This window comes from Mesoplodon densirostris, chromosome 13 (assembly GCF_025265405.1).
Source record: "Mesoplodon densirostris isolate mMesDen1 chromosome 13, mMesDen1 primary haplotype, whole genome shotgun sequence".
Lineage (NCBI taxonomy): Eukaryota > Metazoa > Chordata > Mammalia > Artiodactyla > Ziphiidae > Mesoplodon > Mesoplodon densirostris.
This window is the reverse complement of record NC_082673.1, coordinates 24,997,550-25,023,386: the sequence shown is the minus strand read 5'-3', so window position 1 is coordinate 25,023,386 and position 25,837 is coordinate 24,997,550. Positions and strand designations below refer to the sequence as shown.

Here is a 25,837-nt window from a genome sequence, read left to right as displayed (position 1 = left end):
AAATGTTTAATTACAGAAACCTAAAATTACTTCTACATCATTCAATTCAGGCAGAAACTGTATAATCAAGACAGACAGAGGTATAGCATAAAGAAATCTAGGATGGACAATGGAAGGTGAAAATTAGTACAACCTTAAACTCATTACTTCAATTTTTTCAAGACTATCTAAATCTTTATGTTTTCCAGTTGTTCACAAATTTAGAAAAGAATATTATTTCTACCTTTAATCATATTTTACTTAAACAGAGAAATCTTAAAATAATCATTAAAACCTCATTATCTCCTGTCCATACTATAATAACTTGTAATTGCTTCCTACTTTTTTCCCATGTTAGCTTATTCAAGACACTATATCAAGGTCTTCTTATAAAATGTAGTTTTCATTACATTATTCCCTTACTCAAGGACTTCCTCTCTGCTATCAGATCAACTCCAAACTCTTTGGCATCCTAAATCTTCCATCAGATGCCCACACATAATAATGTCTCCTGATGCACTATCTCATCAGCCAGTCCTCTTTATATTTCTGCACATTCTGTGCCTAACAAATTATCTACGTCCAGAGTCTATGAGAAATGGTGGAGAGAGACATGCCAAAGTGCTCTATGAAATTTCACTCTGTCCTTTCTGAGGTCAGCCCAAGTGCCCATGAATCAGGTGCAATAGACAGATACCCAAACCTTGCCAGGAAACAGCTATAAATGTGAAAGAAGAAATTATGGGATCAAAAACACAGCTATGGGCAATCTGATTTTATGAGATCAAAAACACAGAATGGAAAATCTGTTCAGCTGACATGTTAGAAACTCTTTCCAAAAATTAAATAAGTCCTAAACCCTGAATTCCTGAAGAGCTGCCCAGTGCTAAGGATTTTTAGTGGTATTTAAAGGTCTATTTTGTCAAGGTCAATGAAATATACCAAATTAAATGACTTGTCCAGTACATGAATCAGTCTTGGGAATTTTAAGAAAAGAGTTTCTTTTTTTCTTTTAGCATACAGAGAAACTTTCCGGATTAACCAAAATTATGGTTAGATGCTAATTTCTATTATTTTAACATGAGGTCAGACCTCTGTATTATTAAAATAAAGCAAAAAATATAATGTAGATAGTTGCATCACAGTCTCCTGTACAACCTTTATGCAGATGGAAGATGTAATGTCAGCCCCATAATTAAACGGAGGAGAAAATCTGTGAAAGTTGATTTGGCTACATATAAGGTCCATAAAAGGACCTCTTCATCCCCTTCTCAACAATTCCCATCACCTAGAATAGCAGACACCTTAGAGTCCTTCTTTCAATTCCTTCAGTCGTTTATGACTGCTTAGTGAATAATCTAGGTACCAAAATTATTCTGCCAAATGCATCTCAGTCCTCAACCATCTATAGCATTTTCTATGGCCCAACACATTACCCCACTTTCTAAGAGTCAAATGAACAATACTCTAGAAAGGATTTAAGTCTGACTCACAAAACTATTGGTTTTTAATGAGAAAGGACATGTTCTTTACAGGAAATGCTGATATAATGTGTCCCCAAATAAATTAAAAATACTGTCATGTAGTTTTTATAATTTTAGACTAGCTCTAGATAACTATATGCATTTGCTAATATGTAGTTTTCTAATTTAAGTTAGAGTTGAATTTTTCTTTCTTTTGGAAATATCAAAAAAGCCACAATGCTTAGCAGCGTCAAATACATGGAAAAGGCTGTAGTTTTATTTAGTATCATTATTGCTCTTTCCCAATATAAACTTTTATATAAAAGAGTTGTTCTTTTACCTAGTGAAAAAATAAATAAACAACTTATAACAATGATGTCTTTTAAAAAAACTCAAGTGAGGTAAATTTGGCAAATAAGAGGTCTACTATAAGGCAATCATATTAGAATCTCATAAGTATCAATGTATAACTAATATAATGTGGTCCATGAAAAATTCTATTAAGCAATGGTGTAAACATTTTTCTCCACTGTTTTCCTATTGTTAATATGGGTCACTGATCAACTCCAGCAGGAATCATTTGTTATAAAATATTTTATAAAAGTCAAATTGACATTCTAGTCAAAACGATGGGATAAACAGTTCCTCTTTCTTCTACACACACACACACACACACACACACACACATACACACACACAGGGCATACTTTATTACAGAAAATGGAAGTCACTTAACACTGGCAGAGTCCCACAATTATTAGGCCTATATTATAGCATGTATTATCTCATTGACTCCACACGAAGACAAGATATACATATTTCTGCTTTACAGAGGAGGAAAATGAGTCTCTGATACATAAGGTGATTTTTCCAAAGATCAGTCATCTAGGAAGGTGGAATCTGGATATGAATCCAAGTGTTTTGCCTCTACAAGCTATTTATTTCTAGGCCACGCCCCTGTTTTTTCCAGACCTTTGTTCTTGAAACATTTCGGGGAATTAGGAAAGCCTTACATTTTTCCTCAAATTAGTTCTGGTACAGAAACACACGCACACATACACACACAATTATATATAAAAGGTTTTAAAATTAAGACATTTAATCACTTTTGGTGGCCTCTTGCCCGTGTATGATTCATTTCCAATGTGAACTACAGCGAGACAGGGGCAGGAAGGTTGTGGTGGTTATGAACATATTTTAGAGTCAAAAGCCTGATTCCTCCACTTAATAGTTGTGTGACCTTGAGCAAATTGTAATTTCTCTAAGTCTCAGATTCCTTACCTATAAAATGGGTCTAAGAATACTACCTACTTCATAAGGCTGATACACAGAGCCCTTGGCTCAGAGCCCAGCACTCAGGAGGAGCACAGTTAAACCAGTCTGTCCTCAGGTTCAAAGAGAATGAACAGAAGACCTGTTTCCTGGCCCCTAGGACTGCTGTCCAATTTTTGGAGGTGAGTTTCACACCACTAACTGTGAGTGTTTTGCACGGTGAACTTTGCAGGTTTTTACAATGAGAAGCAAATAATTCACCTGCTGGGCTGTCATATATGGGCTATTGAGAGGACTGTATGGTTGAAGAAGCTAAGTTGCCCAAGTTCAAAAAGCAACTTCCTCAGCTGAGCTACATAATAGGAAAAAAGGCCATCTTCGACTGACTTTTGCTCTCAGCTATCAAAGGTGGACAGTCTTTCACAGCATATTCCTCATGTGCTTTAACAGCCGCCCCCCGCCCCAATGGATGCTTTTGATAGAAAGTTGGAAAGAAATGTTAAAGAAGTGAAATGTCTAAACTAAGCTTTCTCTCTGCAAGAAACTATCTTCTATTGTAACTACCTCTAGCTCCACCATGGTGCACTCTTGAAAAGGACCCCTTACAAAGCCAAAGATACAAATAAAGAACAAAAATTCATGCTACAACTCTCCTTTAAAATGCTTTTGGACTTATTTGGAAGGTTCTACAAACACTTAGGGACTCAGCTGGAAGATTTTTCAAGAAAAGAACCTCAGAGTCCAGGTGAATGTTGATGAATGTACTTCCATCTGGAAGGGTTGAAATAAACAATAATTCAGAGTTACTAAACTTACTTCCTAGAAGATTTCAGAATCATAGAACTTGGAGGTTAAATGATGTACCAGCAGTACTGAATTGCAGAATCTCCATAAACTAAAAGCACTGTCTATGTGAAGTCATAATAACCACGTGAGATGAAAAATAAAAGCCTCAATCAACAAAAATACGTTTAGAATGTATGAGTCAAAATAATTTGTTGGATCATATTGTTTTTCTGATTTTGATGAACTAAACAGTTGTTTTCTTATCATATAGAAAAAGCTTACTAAGTAAAGCTCAGTATTATAGAAACATTCACATGTACATGAAATTAGTAATTATGGGGAGTGGGTGAGGAGTAAGTCCAGAAACTATAAAGAGATCCAACTTGGACACTGGTGATAATGTTAAAATGTAATTTAATCTTATTCACAGAGAAATGCATATAAGTAATGGAAGTAGAAATTATGTCTTTGCACTTGCCAGTTAACTAGGCTACTTTCATCAAAACCTTTTCAAGCATGTATTAAGATCTAATATTTTGTGTGATGCAGCTCTTCATTTAGAAAGATAACATTTTCAAAACACTATCAGTGGATAATATAGTTAGAATGACTCTTTTGAAGCAGTGATAAATTTCCTTTCAACGGGAAAGTAGTGTGATGTAGTACTGTGGTAAACTGGATTATTGATCTCAATTCTTTGCTCCTTCTGTATTATAAAATCATCAGTCTATTCTTTTAGCTATGTAATTTTACAGTTCTCCCCACTGTGGGGATGCTTCCTCACTCCCTGTAACATTTGGCTTGACCATGTGACTTTCTTTGAAATGTCTGTGGATGTGACACAAGCAGAAAAAACTGTACAATGGGTCCTCCATATCCACGGGTTCCACATCCCTTGATTCAACCAACCACATTTCAAGCAAAATGTTTACAGTCTGTGATTGGTTGAATTGACAGATGCAATATGGAGGGCCAACTATGGGACTTGAGCATCCCTGGAGTTTGGTATCTGAAGAGGGTGCTGGAACGAATCTCCCCACCACCCTAGGATTACCAGGGATGACTATATGTGGTCACCTGGACACCTCTGATGGCCGTGATGAAAGTACACTCCTAGTACACCTAAAATGAGATACATGAGCAAATATGAACCATACCCAAAGCTGGAGTCAAACCCTGCTGACCTACAGCCTGAAGCAGAGCTGCCCCAGCAGGTCCACAGATACAAGTTTGAGAAAAATAAATATTTGTAATTGAAAGCCTCTGAATTCTGGGATGGTTTGTGTAGCATTATTGAAACAATAGCTGTCTTAAGTGTTTAGAATGTGGACTTCAAAGTCAGAAGGGTTTAGATTTGAAGAACCATTTTGCAGCTTAACCATGTAACTGTGCAAACTTCTCAACCTACCTGATTCTCAGTTTCCTCATTTGTAAAATGTGTGTAATGATGTCGATCTAATAGTATTGCTGTAAAGATTAAACAGCATAATGTATGTAAAACAAACTGGATATGCCTTAGAAATTCCTCTGTAAAATAGTTGCTGTCATCATCATCATCTTTATAATCAAGTCCTTCCTTCAACAATATAATAGTCCAGGACTCACTGAGTCAATTGTAGCTTCTGTCATGAAATAGCTTATGTAAAGCATCTATAGGAGTCACTTACACAAAGTAGAACCTCATTAATACTTCTTTCCTAATAATTCTTTCCCAAAGGCACATTTGGAAATGAGGCTAACGATTTTTGTTTCAGTAGCATCCTATGCTAAATAACCAAGGTGACCAAAAATATAGTATCTTTTTTGCAAAAGGTGATGTAAACTCACTCTTTTAGTCCACCCCCGACTAAGGCCAAAATCAAATCACTTTGATAGAAAAAACATATTTCTCTGGTTCTCAAACCCATCTGCTATTTTGTACCCAACAGTCTTCATATTCCACACACACACACACACACACACACACACACACACACAACCACACACACACATACAATCACATACCCTAAGTACTGCTGTGAATCTCCTACAATTCTGGGGATCTACTGCCTTAGTCTGTTTGGACTGCTACAACAAAGTGCTACAAAACGGGTGGCTTAAATAACAAACTATTATTTCTCACAGTTCTAGGGGCTGGAAGTCTGAGATCAGGGTGTTAGCATGCTTGAATTCTTGGTGAAGGCCATCTTCCGGTTTTAAAGACTGCCATTTTCTAATTGTGTCCTCCCACGGTGGAGAGAGAGATCATGTCTCTGTGTCTTTTCTTATAAGAATGCTAATCCTATTGGTGAGGGCTGCACCCCCAAGACATAAATACCTCCCAAAACCCCACCTCATTGGGGTTTAGGATACCAAATATGAATTTGAGGCAGACAATAACATTCAGTACATAACATCTACCTTGTGACTGGGCACCATCATCTTTTCTAGACTCAGCTACCACTTCCACAGGGTACCACAGTTCTCAGGTCCCCTGTACTTGACACTGCTAGCACTTCTTATTATGGCCTTCGCTGCTGGTGCTGATATAGTGAATACCAAGGTAGAAAAGCTACTCAGTATTCTATATTAATATGAGGAGAAATGGATCCCTTTTCTCATCCATAACAATCTGTCATAAATGAACCAACGTAATAATCTCTTCTGTCCTAATACCTTACAGAGACTTTAGTGGAAGTAATCCTTTAACTTTTTGTTCACAACCCTCATTCTCATAATATCCAAAAATGAGCCTACCATGGAAGGAAGTAAGGAGGGAAGAAGTCAGACTTGGAACAAATCTGAGAGATGGACACCATTCTGTGGCTGGAATTGCCACTCTGGGGCCAAGTCTGCTACTGGGCCAATTCTGCAAGTTGATGTTGGGTCAAGTTTGCTTCCTTTGCCTCTTCTATAAATATGAATTATTCTCCGTGAGTTCCTCCAGTCCGCCTTCTGTATATTAACTTTCAGGACACCTAGTCTCACTGAGTCAGGTTTATAATGATATTGCCTTGAGCCTCTGCTATAAATATACTGCCATTTATTTGGAACAAAACAAAATGAATCAATGATGAGTAAAAAACTAGAGTGTGGGTTATCATATTCATATACTCAGCATTACTCTATTTTTAACCACTTGGTTATTTAATAAGTAGCTCATACTTAGCATAGCAACAATTGAACTCTTGATCTTTCAGCCCACCCCCAAAACTTACTGTTCTATAGTATTCCCTGTTTGGTAAAAAGCAACTTCATCCTACTACTTGCTCAGCCTAAGAACCTTAAAGTCACTTTTGACTTTTCTGTTTCTCACATTTCACATGCAAAACCAACAGCAAATACTTTTGACTCTACATTCAAAATATATTTAGAGTCCAGCCACTTCTCATTGCTTCCATCACTATCATGCTGACTCAGGGCCCCACCATCTCTCACCTGGGCCGTTGTAAAAGCCTCCTAAGGGGCCTCTGCTTCCACACTAGACCATCTATTGTCTATTCTTAGTAAAGAAGCCTGTGTGAGCCTTTGAAAATATAAATCAGAAAATATCTTTGCTCTGCTCTTAGCCATTTTCCCATCTCACACATAGTAAAAGCTAAAGTTCTTACAATATCTATAAGACCCTATATCAACTGACACCCTGGTTCCCCCATGCACACCCTGTTCCAGCCCACTGACCTTCTTGTTCCTTGGCTATCCCAGGTCTATTCCCATCTTAGGGCCTTTGCTCTAGCTGATTGCTCTGGCTGGAACACTCTTCCTCTAAATGTACTCTTAGGTAACAAATACACTTACCTCCTACAAACATTTGCACGGACCTCAATTTTTCAAGCAGACCTATCTTAACACTACTAACTGTTCTCTCCCTACTCCCACGTTTACCACCATCCTCTCATTCTGCTTACCCTGATTTATTCCTTCATTTTTTCCAAACATATCGGCACCTATCATAGAAAATAATTTATCCATCTATTGTTTAGTTGTCTTTTTTTAACATCTTTATTGGAGTATAATTGCTTTACAATGGTGTGTTAGTTTCTGCTTTAAAACAAAGTGAACCAGTTATACATATAGCTATATCCCAATATCTCTTCCCTCTTGTGTCTCCCTCCCTCTCACCCTCCCTATCCCACCCCTCTGGGTGGTCACAAAGCACCGAGCTGATCTCCCTGTGCTATGCAGCTGCTTCCCACTAGTGATCTATTTTACATTTGGTAGTGTATATATATGTCCATGCCACTCTCTCACATTCTCCCAGCTTACACATTCCCCTCCCCATATCCTCAAGTCCATTCTCTAGTAGGTCTGCATCTTTATTCCCATCTTGCCCCTAGGTTCTTCAGAATCATTTTTTCCCCTTAGATTCCATATATATGTGTTAGCATACGGTATTTGTTTTTCTCTTTCTGACTTACTGCACTCTCTATGACAGACTCTATGTCCATCCACCTCACTACAAATAACTCAATTTCGTTTCCTTTTATGGCTGAGTAATATTCCATTGTATATATGTGCCACATCTTCTTTATTCATTCATCTGTTGATGGACACTTAGGTTGCTTCCATGTCCTGGCTATTGTAAATAGAGCTGCAATGAACATTGTGGTACATGACTCTTTTTGAACTATGGTTTTCTCAGGGTATATGCCCAGTAGTGGCATTGCTGGGTCTTATGGTAGTTCTATTTTTAGTTTTTTAAGGAACGTCCATACTGTTCTCCATAGTGGCTGTATCAATTTACATTCCCACCAAGAGTGCAAGAGGGTTCCCTTTTCTCCACACCCTCTCCAGCATTTATTGTTTGTAGATTTTTTGATGTTGACCCTTCTAACTGGTGTGAGATGATATCTCATTGTAGTTTTGCTTTGCATTTCTCTAATGATTAATGATGTTGAGCATTCTTTCATGTGTTTGTTGGCAATCTGTATATCTTCTTGGGAGAAATGTCTATTTAGGTCTTCTGCCCATTTTTGGATTGGGTTGCTTGGGTTTTTTTGATATTGACCTGCATGAGCTGCTTGTAAATTTGGGAGATTAATCCTTTGTCAGTTGCTTCATTTGCAAATATTTTCTCCCATTCTGAGGGTTGTCTTTTGGTCTTGTTTATGGTTTCCTTTTCTGTGAAAAGCTTTTAAGTTTCATTAGGTTCCATTTCTTTATTTTTGTTTTTATTTCCATTTCTCTAGGAGGTGGGTAAAAAAGGATCTTGCTGTGATTTATGTCATGGAGTGTTCTGCCTATGTTTTCCTCTAAGGGTTTAATACTCTCTGGCCTTACATTTAGGTTTTTAATCCATTTTGAGCTTATTTTTGTGTATGGTGTTAGGGAGTGTTCTAATTTCATTCTTTTACATGTAGCTGTCCAGTTTTCCCAGCACCACTTATTGAAGAGGCTGTCTTTTCTCCACTGTGCATTCCTGCCTCCTTTATCAAAGATAAGGTGACCATATGTGCATGGGTTTATCTCTGGGCTTTCTACCCTGTTCCATTGATCTATATTTCTGTTTTTGTGCCAGTACCATATTGTCTTGATAACTGTAGCTTTGTAGTATAGTCTGAAGTCCAGGAGCCTTATTCCTCCAGCTCCATTTTTCTATCTCAAGGTTGCTTTGGCTATTCGGGGTCTTTTGTGTTTCCATACAAATTGTGAGATTTCTTGTTCTATTTCTGTGAAAAATGCCAGTGGTAGTTTGATAGGGATTGCATTGAATCTGTAGATTGCTTTGGGTAGTAGAGTCATTTTCACAATGTTGATTCTTCCAATCCAAGAATATGGTATATCTCTCCATCTGTTTGTGTTGTCTTTGACTTCTTTCATCAGTATCTTATAGTTTTCCGAGTATAGTACTTTGGCCTCCTTAGGTAGGTTTATTCCTAGGTATTTTATTCTTTTTGTTGCAAGGGTAAATGGGATTGTTTCCATAGTTTCTCTCTCTGTTTTTTTTGTTGTTAGTGTATAGGAATGCAAGAGATTTCTGTGTATTAATTTTTTACCTACCCTGCAACTTTACCAAATTCATTGACCTAATTAAACTTAAAAGCTTTTGCATAGCAAAGGAAACCATAAACAAGACAAAAGGACAACCCTCAGAATGGGAGAAAATATCTGCAAATAAAGCAACTGACAAGGGATTAATCTTCAAAATATACAAAGAGCTCCTGCAGCTCAATATCAAAAAAATAAACAACCCAATCAAAAAATGGGTGGAAGACCTAAATAGACATTTCTCCAAAGAAGACATACAGATGGCCAAGAGGCACATGTAAAGATGCTCAACATCACTAATTATTAGAGAAATGTAAATCAAAACTACAGTGAGGTATCACCTCACACCGGTCAGAATGGTCATCATAAAAAAAATCTACATACAGTAAATGCTGGAGAGGGTGTGGAGAAAAGGGAACCCTCTTATACTGTTGGTGGGAATGTAAATTGATACAGCCACTATGGAGAACAGTACGGAGGCTCTGTAAAAAACTAAAAATAGAACTACCATATGACCCAGCAATCCCACTCCTGGGCTTATACCCTAAGAAAACCATAATTCAAAAAGATACATGCACCCCAACGTTCATTGCAGCACTATTTACATTAGCCAGGACATGACAGCAGCCTAAATGTCCATCAACAGAGCAATGGATAAATAAGGTGTACATATATACAATGGAATATTACTTATCCATAGGAAGGAATGAAATTGTGCCATTTGCAGAGACGTGGATGGACCTAGGGACTGTCATACAGAGTGAAGTAAGTCAGAAAGAGAAAAACAAATATCACATATTAATGCATATATGTGGAATCTAGAAAAATGGTATAGATGAACCTATTTTCAAAGTGGAAATAGAGACACAGACGTAGGGAACAAACGTATGGACACCAAGGGAGGAAAGGGAGGTTTGATGAACTGGGAGACTGGGATTGACATATATACACTACTATGTATAGAATAGATAACTAATGAGAACATACTGTATAGCACAGGGAACTCTACTCAGTGCTCTTTGGTGACCTAAATGGGAAAGAAATCCAAAAAGGAGGGGATATATGTATACGTATAGCTCGTTCACTTTTCTATGCAGCAGAAACTAACACTGTAAAGCAACTATACTCCAGTAAATAATTATATATATATATCAGGAGCTGAACAAGGAACAGAAAAATCCAAAGAAATCCAAAAAATCTAAAGAAATTTCAAACATTCTGTAATGTTTTGAAAAGTTTGCAACTTATGTAGTAGCAGATAAAATTTCTAACTGTAAAATATTAAACTGTAAAATCTAATTTGCAAAATGTTCTCAATAAAGTCATTGAAAATGAAAAAAAAAGTCTTACAGATACAAGCTTCACATTTGTTGATGCCCTACCTAGTCTCTGGGGACCTAAGAGGTATAAACTGATATGCAAATGGAAATTAGTCCAAATAGTTACATCATGATATAATTTTTAGTAACCAGAAAATATCAAACACTGCTAATGTAAAAATGACACAGGTGACAGATGCTACAGAGAGAAAGTGGAAGACACTTTGGAACAAATAAAATGAAAGTTATATATCAGCTTCATAAACATGTTTTATTTACATTTCCTCTAAAACAGCATAGGCTTTTCCAGGCTCACACACAGATCTCAAATACAGCATGTTAAAAACAAGAGCTTCTCTCCCGATTCCCCAAACTTTCTCTTTCCTTAAGAAGAAAAATGGCACCAACATTTATCCAGTTACACCCTCACCTTCAACACCTAGTTAATACCAGTAACCAAGTTTTGTCAATTCTATTCCATAAATATCTCTCAAAACCACACCCTATGCTTTGTAGTTATTAAGTGCTTCTATCATCAGAATCAGCCACCATTTCTTGCCTAGACCACAGGAGCACACTCTTAAGTCAATATCCACCCCAAGTCTTGCCTTTCTCAAATCTAGCCTCCACAAAGCACATCTGCTCTTACCATTCCATTGCTGGAAAACCCTTAAATAATTTTCCTTGTCTTTACAGTCATTAAAAAAAAAAAAATCTTAACATGGCTTACCCAAAACTCTTTGATATCTTAATATTGCCTGCCTCTCAAGATTCAAGTAAAGAAAACACTCTATACTTGAGTGCAAAGTACACAGTAGGATATTTTAAGAGGGGTGATCTGGGGACTTCCCTGGCGATCCAGTGGTTAAGACTCCATGCTTCCACAACAGGGGGCATGGGTGGATCCCTGGTCAGGGAACTAATATCCTGCAACACGGTGTGGCAATAAAGGGGTGATCCGGGTTAAGTTTCCCCAGAAGCAAACCATAAGACTAGGATTTGAGTCAAGTAGATGATATTGGAGGAGACTTAGGAAGTACTAGACAGAGAAAGCCCGTATCTGGGAATTGCAGGTGCTTGCCTTAGGACACCTGTTATGAATGGGAACTATAAGTTCCTAAGGAATCTGGTGGGACTTACCAGCAGCATCTGCTAAAACGGTTATAAACAAAATGAGTCTTTTTCCGAGGAAAATAATCAGGGCAACAACGGATCTTGAAACTATATAACAGGAATAATGGTTGAAGGAATGAGGACTGTTCCACCTAGGAAAAAAAAGAAATATAAAATCAGAAATTGAATTCTCCACTTAAGAACATAGTTAGCCTTGATTAGAGGAAAACTACAAAAAGTAAATCATTTGGATATAAAGGTTATTTTATTTATTCAGTTTCTATATTATAATTCTTTTCCTTCCTGCTTATAAAAAGAAACATGAGATCCAGGACACTTATGACCTAAGGAACTATATGAAGCACATATTTGTTAATTAATCAGGTTACACTGAAGTCTAAAATGAAATTAAATTTGGATATGATCTGTTCTCTGTATTAAATGACAAATTTCTCTGCTGTATTTGTCTGCCACTTAGTGTAAAGATAAATACTCTCTTGTGATTAAGATATTTTCATGGGTATCTAAAACCTAAACTTGTATTTTTTAAGAATTATGGAACATGTTTTAATTAATTATGACATATAATAAAGTATGACTAACATAGGAGATAAATCTTTCTCCAATTATACTTTTTAATCACATCAGACATATATGAATTCATAATGCATGTTTTTAAAGTTCCTGGCCTTAAAGTTCTGCCTTTTTCTCAAAAAAAAAAAAAAAAAATTTAAACAGGCAGGACAGCTTTGGGTTCCGAGATGGCTGTCACATTTGCCTATCTTCTTTCTGCAGAAGTTTGCAACAAGCATGATTAAAAATAACAGTGCTCCTGACAGCTTCTAAACCCTAACCCAATGGAGAGCTTTTATACTTTGACACAGAATAACTACCTATGAATCTTGAAATCCAGACTTATGGTAGAGGGAGTAGACATTCTGTATGGCTTCATGGGACAGACTTAAGGCAAAAATGGGAGAAGGATTTCAGCTCAAATGAAGAAGGTGGAGGAGAAAGAAGAGGAGGAGGAAGAAGACAAGGAAAAGGAAGAGGAGAGGGAGAGAAAAAATACTTCAAAGTAGCTAGGTTATTTTTAAAGACTGACTAAGGCAAGCAGTAGAGTTACCTAAGAATAGAGTTAGCTTGGGATTTAGAGAGAACTAAAGAGTATCCAGTTGATTGGACCAATCACTTTAAGGTCTGTTTCTAATTTGGGGCTCTATGATTCTAGATTCTAGGGTTTATCTGTCAATAACATATAAGGTGAATTAGAGGAGAGTGCGGGGATAGAGAAACCAGCTAAGAAGTATCCCAATAATACAGTTAAGAAATAAAGTAAACTCTATAATGATCCTGGAAATGGCAAAGAACAAATAAATATTAAAATTTTGAGCAAGAGAGAGGAAGGACTCAAAGATGATACCAAGGTTTGGAGCCTATGTGTAGGGAGGTTAGTAACCACTAACAGAAATAAGGATCCGAAAGGAAAGAGCAGGTTTGGGAGGAAATAACAGATCCACTGTGAGTTTAAGGTAGTACTCAATATAGTTAGATACAACAAACAGGTAATTGGAAAGATGGTACTGGAGTTTGGAAGAGAGGCTAGAATTGGGCATATAGAAGTGGAAATTTCCTGCACATTGATTGTAAAAGTCGTATCATTAGATAAGATTGTCTGCCGAGAGAGAGATTATGGAGAGAAAAGAAAACAGACAATGAAAGATCATTCTGTGATATCTAAGTTTAAGAAACAGGGGTGGGTGGTGGGAAGGTAGTGGGGTGGGTGTTAGATGGGAACGGAGAGTGAAGAGAGGGAGGAGGTGGGAAGAGGGGTAGGAAGAAAGGAAGGAAGGGAAGGAGGAAGGAAAGGAAGGGAGGAAAGAACGGGGTGGGGGGGACATGGGGTGGGGAGGCTATCTCAGTACCGACCTTTACAGATAATGAGTCAGTAGTATGTTTCATATGAACATGGAATATAATACTCCTATGTGTAACTAACAAATAAATAACTTTGAAAACTTTATTTGCATCATAACTGAATATTCTAATGGAAAAAATTCTCACTGGCAGAATTGTTTTCTATTTTTCCATATTAAATGCTTGCAGCAACCTCCTAGTTATATAAGGGAGCAATAAGCCTGAAGGTAATGATACACTGCTTATTAATAAAGAAGCATCTATTGATCATTTCGAGTTAAAATTAGATGACAGGTAAAAATACTGTTGTTGACATCCTTGTTTATTTAATTCTTGAGATTTGTAATTATTGCACTGCTCTATTTCCCCTAATCAGATAACAGTTCTACAGTTTCCTGATTTGAAAAGTGTTTTCACATGTTTCATCTCTTTCAACTTTCATGAACACCCTGTTCTCTAGACAAGGAAGGTCTAATTACTGAGAGTTTAATTGACTCACCCCAATTGAGTTGATGATGGAGCCAGTCCACTGCTCCTTCATTCAAACACATTGATTCTCTGTGTCTTTGTAGGAAATTGTAGATTCTTATTTGTGATTAGATGGTTGTGTAGCTGCAGGAAGTTCTTCTGATCATTTATACCCATAGAAACACTGAATATTACCACAAGCTACCTTATATCAACTGATTCATCCCTTCAAGTAGCAGATGAGAAAATAAGACAAAGATGTATGGACGTGTCCTAGACACAGTCTTTTAGTTTATTGTAACAGCATAAGCCATAAACATCTGCTGTTATCTATTTATAAAGACAAAGATGAAACTAATTTGTAGTAAAAGTGACATTGCTTTTTTTGTTTTCTTTTCACATCTGGTGGCAAAAGTGAATAAAATTGTAAGGAAGTTTTCAGAATTTCTATTCTTACCGACTTTTAAAATTTAAACATACTTAATATGAGTAAGTCTTCTGCTGCCTCTTTATCTCACTGTCCTTTTCTTTCTCTTGTAAATAATCTGGTGATAGAAAGCTGAAACAATCGGCACCTTAAAAGTAACTTCTAGGTCTTTAATCTTACTATTCCCGTCACCTTCTTATCTGTCTTTATTGAACCATAAAATCTCCCCTCTGCCTTTAGCTATTCCTTAAAAAATCTACATCTGAAAATTTTTGCTGTTCTTCTCTTCAATCAGAGGCAGTCAGGATGATGTTTTATGGAATAAGGCTACAAGTAGGGATCTAAAGACATCTTCAAGTCAAGTACTTCTCAACCACTAGGTTTCTTTCAACAGGTTAGTGATTCACCAATGGTCAGTTGTATGGTTGTCTTAAATAAATTTAATAACAGTGTACAGTTTTAATGACAAAAAATTTACGGACTCTTTAAAAATAAGTTGGGTCACATTCAAGTTTATTTCTGGAATATTGAAACTATAATTTTCGATGAGATGCTTTCCTAAATGGAAGATAAAAGGATGGTATACACTTAGAGGTAGGAATTTCCGAAATTATGTTTACACCTTAGGAGTGAGTTTCTGTGACTGTTATCTGAGCCGTCTACCATGGTGACAAGAAAGGTTGATAAACATTTTTTAATCTATGCATCCATCAAATCTTCTCTAATAAAATCCAAGATATTTTTATTTGTTTGTTTGGGGTTATAATTATATTTGGCACCAAATATTAAACATTTATTTTATGTCAAAAGCTTTACCACAGCCTTGCAAACTGGGTCTTATGGAAACCAACTTGTAATTAAGAAAACTGAAGCTCAGTGAAATTTGGTGACTTGTAGAATACCACACAGTTAATAAGCAGTGGAACTGGGAATCAACTAGAACCATCTCACTCTAAAGCTTATGCTCACTTCACAAGAATAAAGATGCATGGCATCAAGATATATGTCATACATCCTCGAGGGTACCCATAACCATCCTAGGCTTTCAAACTCTTCCTAAGCAAAGACTAACTCAGAGTCAGGTCAGCTAAGCCAGGAATCTAAGTTGAAATTTTGAAGGTAGGAGAGGAGGAAGGAAAGGAGGGAGAGAGGGAAGGAGGATAAGGGAAAAGTGGGGGAGTGGGATGGAGGAGACTCAGAAGAGCAACAATTTTTCCCCTCCCTGCTCCCCCACTCCATCCTGGGTGCATTTCAAGTTCAAAATAACATCATGGGGGCAGCAATTAAGTTCTAACAAATGAGGCAGGTGTGTGCTTTTCTGGTAAGTGCATAGGTGGGAGCCAATCTAACAGTTCAATTTCTCTCTTCCACTTTATCGGATGTAACATGCTGTGCACATCACAGTTCTTTAGGACAAATGCATTTCAAAAGAAAAATTAGCCTTGAACACTGAAACTTGCAACTGTGTATATTTTACTAAATGTCAATTGCTAGTTGCTGGGTGGTTTGAGTTAGTCTGATTCATTATGCAGTTCCAAGCCTAAGAAAGTTATGTCAAATAGAAAAAAAAAATAGACTTGTCACAAATATTGGACTACATGCAGTTTCCAAAAGTATAATTTAAGCCATTTTCCATCATTCACTTAAAATTTTGCTTTCTACTTTCCTGCTTCCAGCTAGGTTACAACCTCCTGGTTATAAGAAAAATTGCCTCAAGACTTACCTTAATTCTCCCATTTTGAGATAATTTCAGATAACAGCACATATTTGTTCGAGAGTCTGCTGTACCATTCTCCTTTCTCTGGCTAAATGCTAGCCTGATTTTTTTTTTTAATTTCAAGTTTCTCTTCAAACTTGTATCATTCTTCACTAATGGTCAAGTGCAACATTACTTATGATCATCTAAAAGGATCCTTCTGGATACAAAGATATCTCAAGATGGGTATTTTTTGGGGGGTCTTGATTGTCAAATGATTTCCTGAGACCTGTTTTAAAATAGTACACTGTGGTGAAAAAAATTAAAATTTTGTTATTCTCTGTACCACAATATTCTAAATGACTCTTACTGGAAGTGACTTTTGAACATATTTTATGGCCCATATTTATGCCAATAATAATAATGATAATAATAACATTCATTTTGTGCTTATATACCAGTGTTTCGAATGAATTATCTCATTTAAGCATCAAGCAAGACCATCTCATTCTGTACTTCAGATTACTTCCTCAGGTAAAACCCCAAGATGAGGGATTCCTGGGGCACTAAATGTGGGCAATTTGCAAACTCAAAATACAATTGTATTCACAAAGATTATATTAAATTATGCTCCCACCATCAATGCATGAAAACTCCTTTCACTTCATATTTTTGTCAGCATTGGGTAGTCTGATTGTCATTCTTTTTTCAAAAATATCTTAATTAGACAAGCAAAGAATGAGATCTCCCTGTTGTTTTAATTTGCATACTGATAAATTTGTTAGCCTATTTTATTTCCTAATTGTCTGTTAGTGTCACACTGTTTTATCTACGAGTATCTTCTTAGTGTTGTTGTTCCCAATTTGAATGAACTCTTTAAATACTAAAACAATTAACCTTTGTCACATTTATTATAAATAGTTGTCCCAGTTTAGCTTGCTTCTTAATTCTAATCTTTTTTTATTTTGGACCTGCAGTCTTTTTATGTTCAAATAATTAAATGTATTTATCTTAGTCTTTATAAATTCTTCCATTACAAAGCCATCTTAATAAAATGTAAATTGCTCACGTCACTCCCTTATTTTTTGACCTTAAGTGCCATACTCCTCAGCGTAACATAGAAGATCTTTCATGATTTAGCTCTTACTGTCTCTTACAAATCATCTTTCCTCACAGTCACCCTTCAATGTTGTGATCTAATCTTGCCAAATTCCTTTTGTAAAAGCAATCTGCTTTCTTTCCCACAGCTTGTTCTTTTCTCTTGACATTTTTTCCTCTTCCAACAACCACCATCTCCAGTCCCATTCCATTCTCCTGATTAACTCCTCCTTGTAACTCCAAGACTCAAATCCCACAGTCTCTTCCAGGATGCTCTTCCAAAGCCACACATCCCATAGACACTGAATGATTTTCCCAAGCATTCCAAGCTTATCTCCTTCATAGCATTTATACTGCTCTCTCTCCTTCACAACTAGGTGCCAGACACTCTGTGCAGGCCAATATCTACATATTTGCATCTACGTATTATTTGACACATAATATATATGTCAGTCATTTTTTGTTAAAGGAATTAATTAATGACAAAATTGATGATGAGGGTACTGGAACATTTGGATATATTTTATTTGTAAATATATACAATTTTTATTCTTAACACGTAATGAGAAGAGAAATAATTTGAGAGAAACTAAATGACTTTCAAATCCTTTTACTACTTGAAGACATTTCCCGGGAAGTACCAAAGGAAAGGGCAATGCTATGTCAAGAAGTATAAACACGTTTCTGAAGCAACAAGCAATCAAAGTTATGCTACAGCATCTAGTTGAATATCAGTAAAGAATAATTTATTATGACCCTTTGGAATATGTGTATTTTTTCTTTCTCCTACTATAATTCCCTATTTGACTCAACCTCAACAATACATGTTAAGTGAGATTTAAATGTTACATCAAGAGATAACAACAGAATAGAGACTTTTAAGGAAAAAATAATGAAAGGAAAAATTTTAAGATGTTGCAATGAAATATCAGGTAATAGGTAATTTTAAAGGGAATTAGAATGGGTAGAAGACAAGGGTCCATTTCATTAGATACATAAACCATTTTAGTGTGAACATCACTGATGAGAATTATGAACCTTCCCACAGGCTGCCAAATAAAGCAGTCCTTGATCTTTCTTTTTCTCAGTCTACTTCATGAATTCCAGACTGATGAAAACATTGATTCACTCTCAGAGCCTATTCACACAAATCACTAACCTGAAAAATACAGTGAGTGGATGTGGCAGGGGGAAGGGGCCTGGGTCCTTTATGGTACCAAGTTTCAAGTTTAAATAAAGTGCTTTGTTAGAAATGAATATTATTGCCCTAAAGAACAAAAGTATCCTCAATAAAACAAAAATGGATCTCACTTCAGTGAAAAAGGCTATAAATCCATGAGACATGTTTCTGGGTATGGTAAAGCAGAGATTAATGCAATAAACCTTTCAAGGAAACCAGTTTAACAAAGCAAAATATCCAGCACATGTCACTAAATATTTGTTTACCTCCAATGACTTTTGTCCAGATTTAACCTCAGATCTTCACTTATTTTTTCATTTAACAAAAATGTTGAGTGTTTGGGCTGAATAATACACTATTAAAGACTTCAATAACATAATTCATATAACTTCATAAGACATCTTTTTAAGGAGCTTATAATTTAATACAAGTATGAAAATAAAGCAATGGACACCTTAACTTTAAAACACATGGGGGAGAATGGTGAGCAAATTCAATAATTTTACTTTGTTTAAACTAGTATTACAAAGATAATTATTTGACTCATATTAAAAATGTAAAATGTCTATAGCCATTTAAAAGACCAATTAATTTCACCAATAAAATTTAAGACAGCAAGCTAGTAGGTTTCATCTATCAAACTGGAAAAGACTAAAAAGATAAGAATACCCATGGCGAGTGAGAGAATAGGGAAGCAGAATCTCTCCACTCTGCTGATGACCGAGTAAATTAGCATACTTTTTTTCAAAGACCATTTGACAATATGAACTTTCAATATATATATATCCTATGCCTTCAGCCTTTTTCTTAATATGTTTTCACCTTTTTGGCCTAAGGGAATCCTGACTATTCCCTAATGACACTGTTTCTTTTTAAGTCCTGGAGGTAAAGCAGGTTTTTTTCTCTCATAATTCCACATGCCACAGGACCTAGAAGTGGGCTAGGTATCCTTCTTATTTTCCCTTGCCATTTCCAACTATTACTCTCATAATAGTTAAAAAATACACACACACACACTCCTATGTTATTTGAAGATAAGATTTTACCACATACCAACTCTTCTTGATGCTCCTCTTTAAAAAAAAAAATTATCAAGAGCACAGCATGCTAAATAAATTTAAAAGTAAAGAAAAGAGCCAGAAAAGGAAGAGAAAGCACAAACTTAAACATTAAGATTTCATAGCACCTTTGCTAGTCCAACCATTCTTTACTTTTGTCGTTTTCATTTCTCTACTAGCTATGTGGCAATCTTATGCACTCTCATCTAATATGGCATCTCTGATTCCTGTGAGTACAGGTAGTGGTTGCAGAGTTCACCAAAAGAACAGATTATCATTACTGGTGCTACAAGCTCATCTTTGCCCCTCACACCATCAGTTAACCTACCACACTCCTGAAGGCAATGATGTTAATGAAAAAGCATAACATCAGACTTCCCTTCCCATGCCTAATCTAGTTCAAAATCCAACCTAAAGTTGGAAAATCTGACGTATTACCACTTGCCAATTTTTTTTTCCTGAAGTCACATTGTATACTCTGAATAACAAATTTATAGAGTCAGAGCCTCATTACTGCAATGAGTCAGCCCTTTATGTATGCCATTTGTAATGCTATTTATTTCCATCTCATAAAAGAGCTGCAAAATTTTCTCCATAAATTTCTGCTGCAAATTGAAAATGAGACAAAAGTGTTTCACTTGCATACATATCATAATGTTGCCCATTGATTATACTAATGTTTTTCAAATTTGATAATCACAACCAGCCATTAAAGATGATCACTCCTTTTAATAAACTACAAAGCTTAAAATCATTTAACATGTTGAAAAAGCAATTATTAAAGCTATTTAGAAGAAAGTTTATCTTAACAGAAATTTTATTATTCCTAATTTATATGAGATCTTTTACCAGAAGAGGGCATAAACTTGCTTCTTGTCTCTACTCTCCCCCTTGAAGCACAGAAAGGACCCATCTCATTATTATATTTTCACCTGAAACCCAAGAGTTAAACTTACTCAAACACTTGTTTCAGAAAAATATCCAATAGTTTTATGAATGCAACTGAACAGTTCTACTTCATCTTTCACAATGGCTGTTACAATGTGGATTTTTCCAAGGGGGTCCACAGTAAGCATGAAATGAACTATTATTTGGCTATTGACCCTGAATGGAATTCTCAATGTCCTAGTTATGGAAAAAATCATCTCTGCACACCTTATTCATCATTATATATCACTGTACTTAAGAACATGGGTTCCAATACTTAATAATAATGCATAGATCATGAATAGCAGAGTGCCTGGCATATAGGAAGTATTCAGTGGGTAATTATTATCATGGAAATTTTTCCATCACCACAAACGTGATCTTCAATGTTAGTTAGTAGGCAGCTATAAGATTTTATTAGCAAAATAGAGAGTGACATCAACAAGATCGTAGAATAGGATTTTTTCAGCCTTCTTTCCCCACCCAGAGAAACACTGATTTTAACAAACACTTAGGGATCAGAATACCTTTGTGAGAGCTTGGAAGTCCAGTGGTAAGTTCCCAGAACCCCACTGGAGCAAAAAATAGTCTGAAAATAGATGCATCAAAGAGGATAAGAAAAACAGTTTCACTTTATCCATAGCAGCCCTCTCCCAAGGTGGTGCAGCTCAGTGCCAAGAGAGGCCTCTCAGCCCACAATTTCTCCCACAAAGAAAGTGAGAGCATAGTAAATGCCCAGCTTCCACAGCTGTAAGGAACACTGACCAAGAAGTCCACTCCTTTCATGCCCCAAACAGAATGCTGAGAGGATCAGCATGGCTAATTAGATAGAAGGCAGCTAAAGCCCTACTGCATATGCTATCTATATTCCTTCTTGATGCTATCATCTTATTTTGAAAGTGTCAAGAGCCTAGGCATGCTAAATAAATTTAAAAGCCCTAACTATAGTCGTTACATCTACAAATTTTGTGGGTAGGCCCCTTAGTGGAATACATGAGGTGGTTAGCAGAAATGACAGCTCTCTGTAGAATTCTGCACCTGGATGCTGTGAGTAGATATAAATTGTGATATCAGTAACATAAAATGTGGGAGGGGGAGAAGTAAAAATGTAGAATTTTTGTATACAGTTGAAGTTAAATTGTTGTCAGCTCACACTTGATTATTATACCTATAATATGTTTTATATAAGTATCATGATATCCACAAAGCAAAAACTTCTAGTAGATTCACAAAAGATAAAGAGAAAGGGATCAAACCATACAACTACCAAAAAAAAAAAAAAAATCAAATCATGAAGGAAGACAAGAGAAGAAGAAAGGAATAAAAGAATGAAAAAGCAGAAAATAAAGTGACAATAGTAAGTCCTTACCTATCAATAATTACTTTAAATGTAAATGGATTAAATTCTCCAATCAAAACACATAGTGACTGAATAGATTTTAAAAAACAACAACAAAACCTCCAAAATATACTGCCTATAAGAGACCCACATTAGGTTTAAGGATACACATAGGATAAAAGTTAAGGGATGGAAAAAGATAGTCCATGCAAATGGTAACCAAAAAGGAGCAGAGCTGGCTATGCTTACATCAGATAAAACAGACTTTAAGTCAAAAGGTCACTATATAATGACAGAAGCCAAATACAAACAATCATTACAGACTACTATAAACAACCATATGCCAACAAATTGGATAATATAGAAATTCCTAGGAACATTCAACCCGCTCAGACTTCTATTTCAAGAAGAAATAGAAAATCTGAAGAGACCAGTAGAAGGAGACTGACCCAGGAATCAAAAACCTTTCTAACAAAGAAAAGCCCAGGATCAGGTGATTTCATTGGTGAATTCCACCAAACACTTAAAGAAGAATTAATGCCAATCCATCTCAAATTCTTCCAAAAAACTGAAAAGGAGAGAACAATTCCAAACTCATTTTACACAACCAGCATAACACTGATACCAAAACCAGACAAGGGGACTGCAAGGAAAAAAATAAATTAAATTACAGGCCAATATCCCAAATGAACATAGATGCAAAAATCCTCAACAAAACACTAGCAAACCAAATTCAAAAACATATTAAAAGGCTCATACACCATAATCAAATAGGATTTATCCCTGGGATACAAGGATATTTCAACATATGCAAATCAGTAAATGTAATGCACCACATTAACAGAATGAAGGGTAAAAATCATATCATCATCTTAATAAATGCAAACAGAGCATTTGACAAAAAGCAGCATCCTTTCACTATAAAAGCTTCCCAAAAATGGATATAAAAGGAATGTACTCCAACATAATAAAGGTCATATATGACAAGCCCACAGCAAACATCACACTTAATTGTGAAAAATTGAAAAGTTTTCCTCTAAGATCAAGAACAAGACAATGGTGCCCACTCTCACCACTCCTAGTCAACATAGTACTGGAAGTCCTAGCAAGAGCAACTGGGCAAGAAAAAGAAGTAAAAGGCATCCAAATTAGGAAAGAAGTAAAATTGTCTCTGCTTGCAGATGACATGATACATAGAAAACCACAGAGACTCCATCAAAAAAGTGTTAGAACTAATAAAGAAATTCAGTAAATTAACAGGATACAAAGTCAACATCCAAAATTCAACAGCATTTCTATATACTAACATGAACTATCAGAAAGAGAAATTAATGTAAACAATCCCATTTACTATAGCACCAGAAATAATAAAATACTTACAAATAAATTCAAGCAAGGAGGTGAAAGATCTGTGCACTGAAAACTATACGAAATTGAAGAAAGAATTGAAGAAGACACAGTAAATGAAAATATATCCTATGTTCATGGATTAGAAGAATTAATATTATTAAAATAGCCATATGACCCAAAACTACAGATTTAATGCAATCCCTATCAAAATTCCAATGGCATTTTTCACAAGAATTAGAAAAAGCAATACTAATATTTATATGGAACTACAAAAGACTTCGAATAGGCAAAGCAGTCCTGGTAAAAGAGAAAAAAGCTGTACGCATCATACTTCCTGGTTTCAAAATATATTACAAAGCTACAGTAATCAAAATAGTATGGTTCTGGCATCAAAACAGACGTATAGACAAATGGAACAGATAGAGAGCACAGAAATAAATCTAAACATTGACACTCAACTAACTGATCTTCAACAAGGAAGCCAAGAACACACGACAGGGAAAGGATAGTCTCTTCAACAAATTGTGTTTGAAAAATTGCATATCTACATACAGAATAAAGAAATTGGACCCTTATCTCACATCAAATACAAAAAATAACTCAAAATGTATTAAAGACTTAAGTGTAAGACCTGAAACTGTAACACTGCTGGAGGAAAACATAGGGAAAAAAGCTTCTAGACATTAGTCTGGGCAATGAATTTTTTGGATATGACCCAGAAAGCACAGGAAACAATAGCAAAAATACAAATAAGGGATTATATAAAACTAAACAGTTTCTGTACAGCAAAGGAAACAATCAACAGAGTGAAGAGACAGACTATGAAATGGAAGAAAATATTTGTAAAACATACATTTGATATGGGGCTTATATCCAAAATAAATAAGGAACTTATCTCAATAGCAAAAAAACAAATAACTCATTTAAAAAATGGGCAAAGAACCTGAAAAGACATTTCTCTAAAGAAGATATAAAATGTCCCACAGGTATATGAAAAGCCGCTCAGCACCACTAATCATCAGAGATATGCAAATCAAAACCACAATGAGATATTCCCTCAGACCTGTTAAGATGGCTTTGTCAAAGACAAGACATAAGTGTTAGCAAGGATGTGGGGAAAAGAGAAGGTCTGTGCAATGTTCATAAGAATGTAAATTGGCACAGCTATTATCAAAAACAGTATGAAAGTTCCTCAAAAAAAATAAAAATAGAAGTACCATATCAACCAGCAATCCCACTTCTGGGCAAATATGCAAGGGAAATAAAATCAGTATCTCAAAGAAATATGTACACTCTTATGTTCATTGCAGCATGACTCACAATAGCCAAACTCTATGAACAACCTAGTGTCCATAGATGGGTGAATGGATATTTTTAAATATGATATATACAATGAAATATTATTCAGCCTTAAAAAAAATACAGAGAGTCTGTCATTTGCAACAACATAGATGAACTTGGAGGACATTAAGCTAGGTGAAGTAAGCCAGATGCGAGAAGACAAATACTACATGATTTCACTTATATGTGGAATCTAAAAATGTCAAACTCACAAAAATGGACAGTAGAATGGTGGTTGCCAGGTCCTAGAAGTTGGGGGAAATGGGAAGATGTTGGTCAAAGACTACAAAATTTCAGTTATGCAGGATGAATAAATTCTGGAAATCTAACGTGCAGCATGGTGACTATAGTTAACAATACTGTATTATATACTTGACATTTGCTAAGAGAATAGATCCTAAGTGTTTTCAACACACCAAAAAAGAAAAAAAGTAATAATGGTATCTATGTGAGGTGATGGATATGTTAATTAGCTCGATTGTGGTAATCATTTCACAAACTATACATATCCATTACTAAATGAGTTAGAGATCGCATGGTTAAAGACGGAGTAAGATCTTGATCCTTAATCCTGACTCTTGAGCCAATACCCTTCCTATTTACCTTAGGTAAGTAAACTCTTGGCATAATAAGCAAGCATTGCAGCAAAAAAATATGTTATAGTGATTTTCTGGATCTTCTTGAACTTCTCACACCCTGTGGAACAGAGAATATTAAAAGTAGTATGTGCTTCCTTCTCCATCCATTTTACCAGATTTAATTTTTAAAAACAGAGAAGGCAGAATGGTAAGACTCTCCAATTTCCTACAGAAACAGCCATATACTCACTGCCAATTCTGTTTAACGCAGGAGGCTTGCTATCTCTACAGCAGACCTGGCTGTGTTCCAGACAAGGAGTCAAGGAGTGCACCGTAGCACTGGGAGACTCTCGTTGTGGAACATCCTCCTGATACAACTTCGGACCTCAGTCATGACCATTTCCCTTTCTTCATTGTTCCACTACTGCATCCATCTCTGCACAAATCTTAATTTAGCCACAATAAGCTCACCATACATTTTTTTTTTAATTTTATTTTACAAATTAAATCAGTTATACATATACATATGTTCCCATATCCCCTCCCTTTTGCGTCTCCC

General features: G+C 35.8%; 1 long non-coding RNA gene across 1 annotated transcript in view; it reads right to left on the bottom strand.

Moving 5' to 3' along the window:
- LOC132501016 (uncharacterized) overlaps window positions 1-25,837 on the bottom strand; it is a 57,650-nt gene that overhangs the window by 20,401 nt on the left and 11,412 nt on the right. The window contains exon 2 of the long non-coding RNA XR_009534112.1: window positions 11,927-12,051. This is a non-coding gene — a long non-coding RNA (uncharacterized LOC132501016). The remainder of the gene's footprint in view (window positions 1-11,926; window positions 12,052-25,837) is intronic.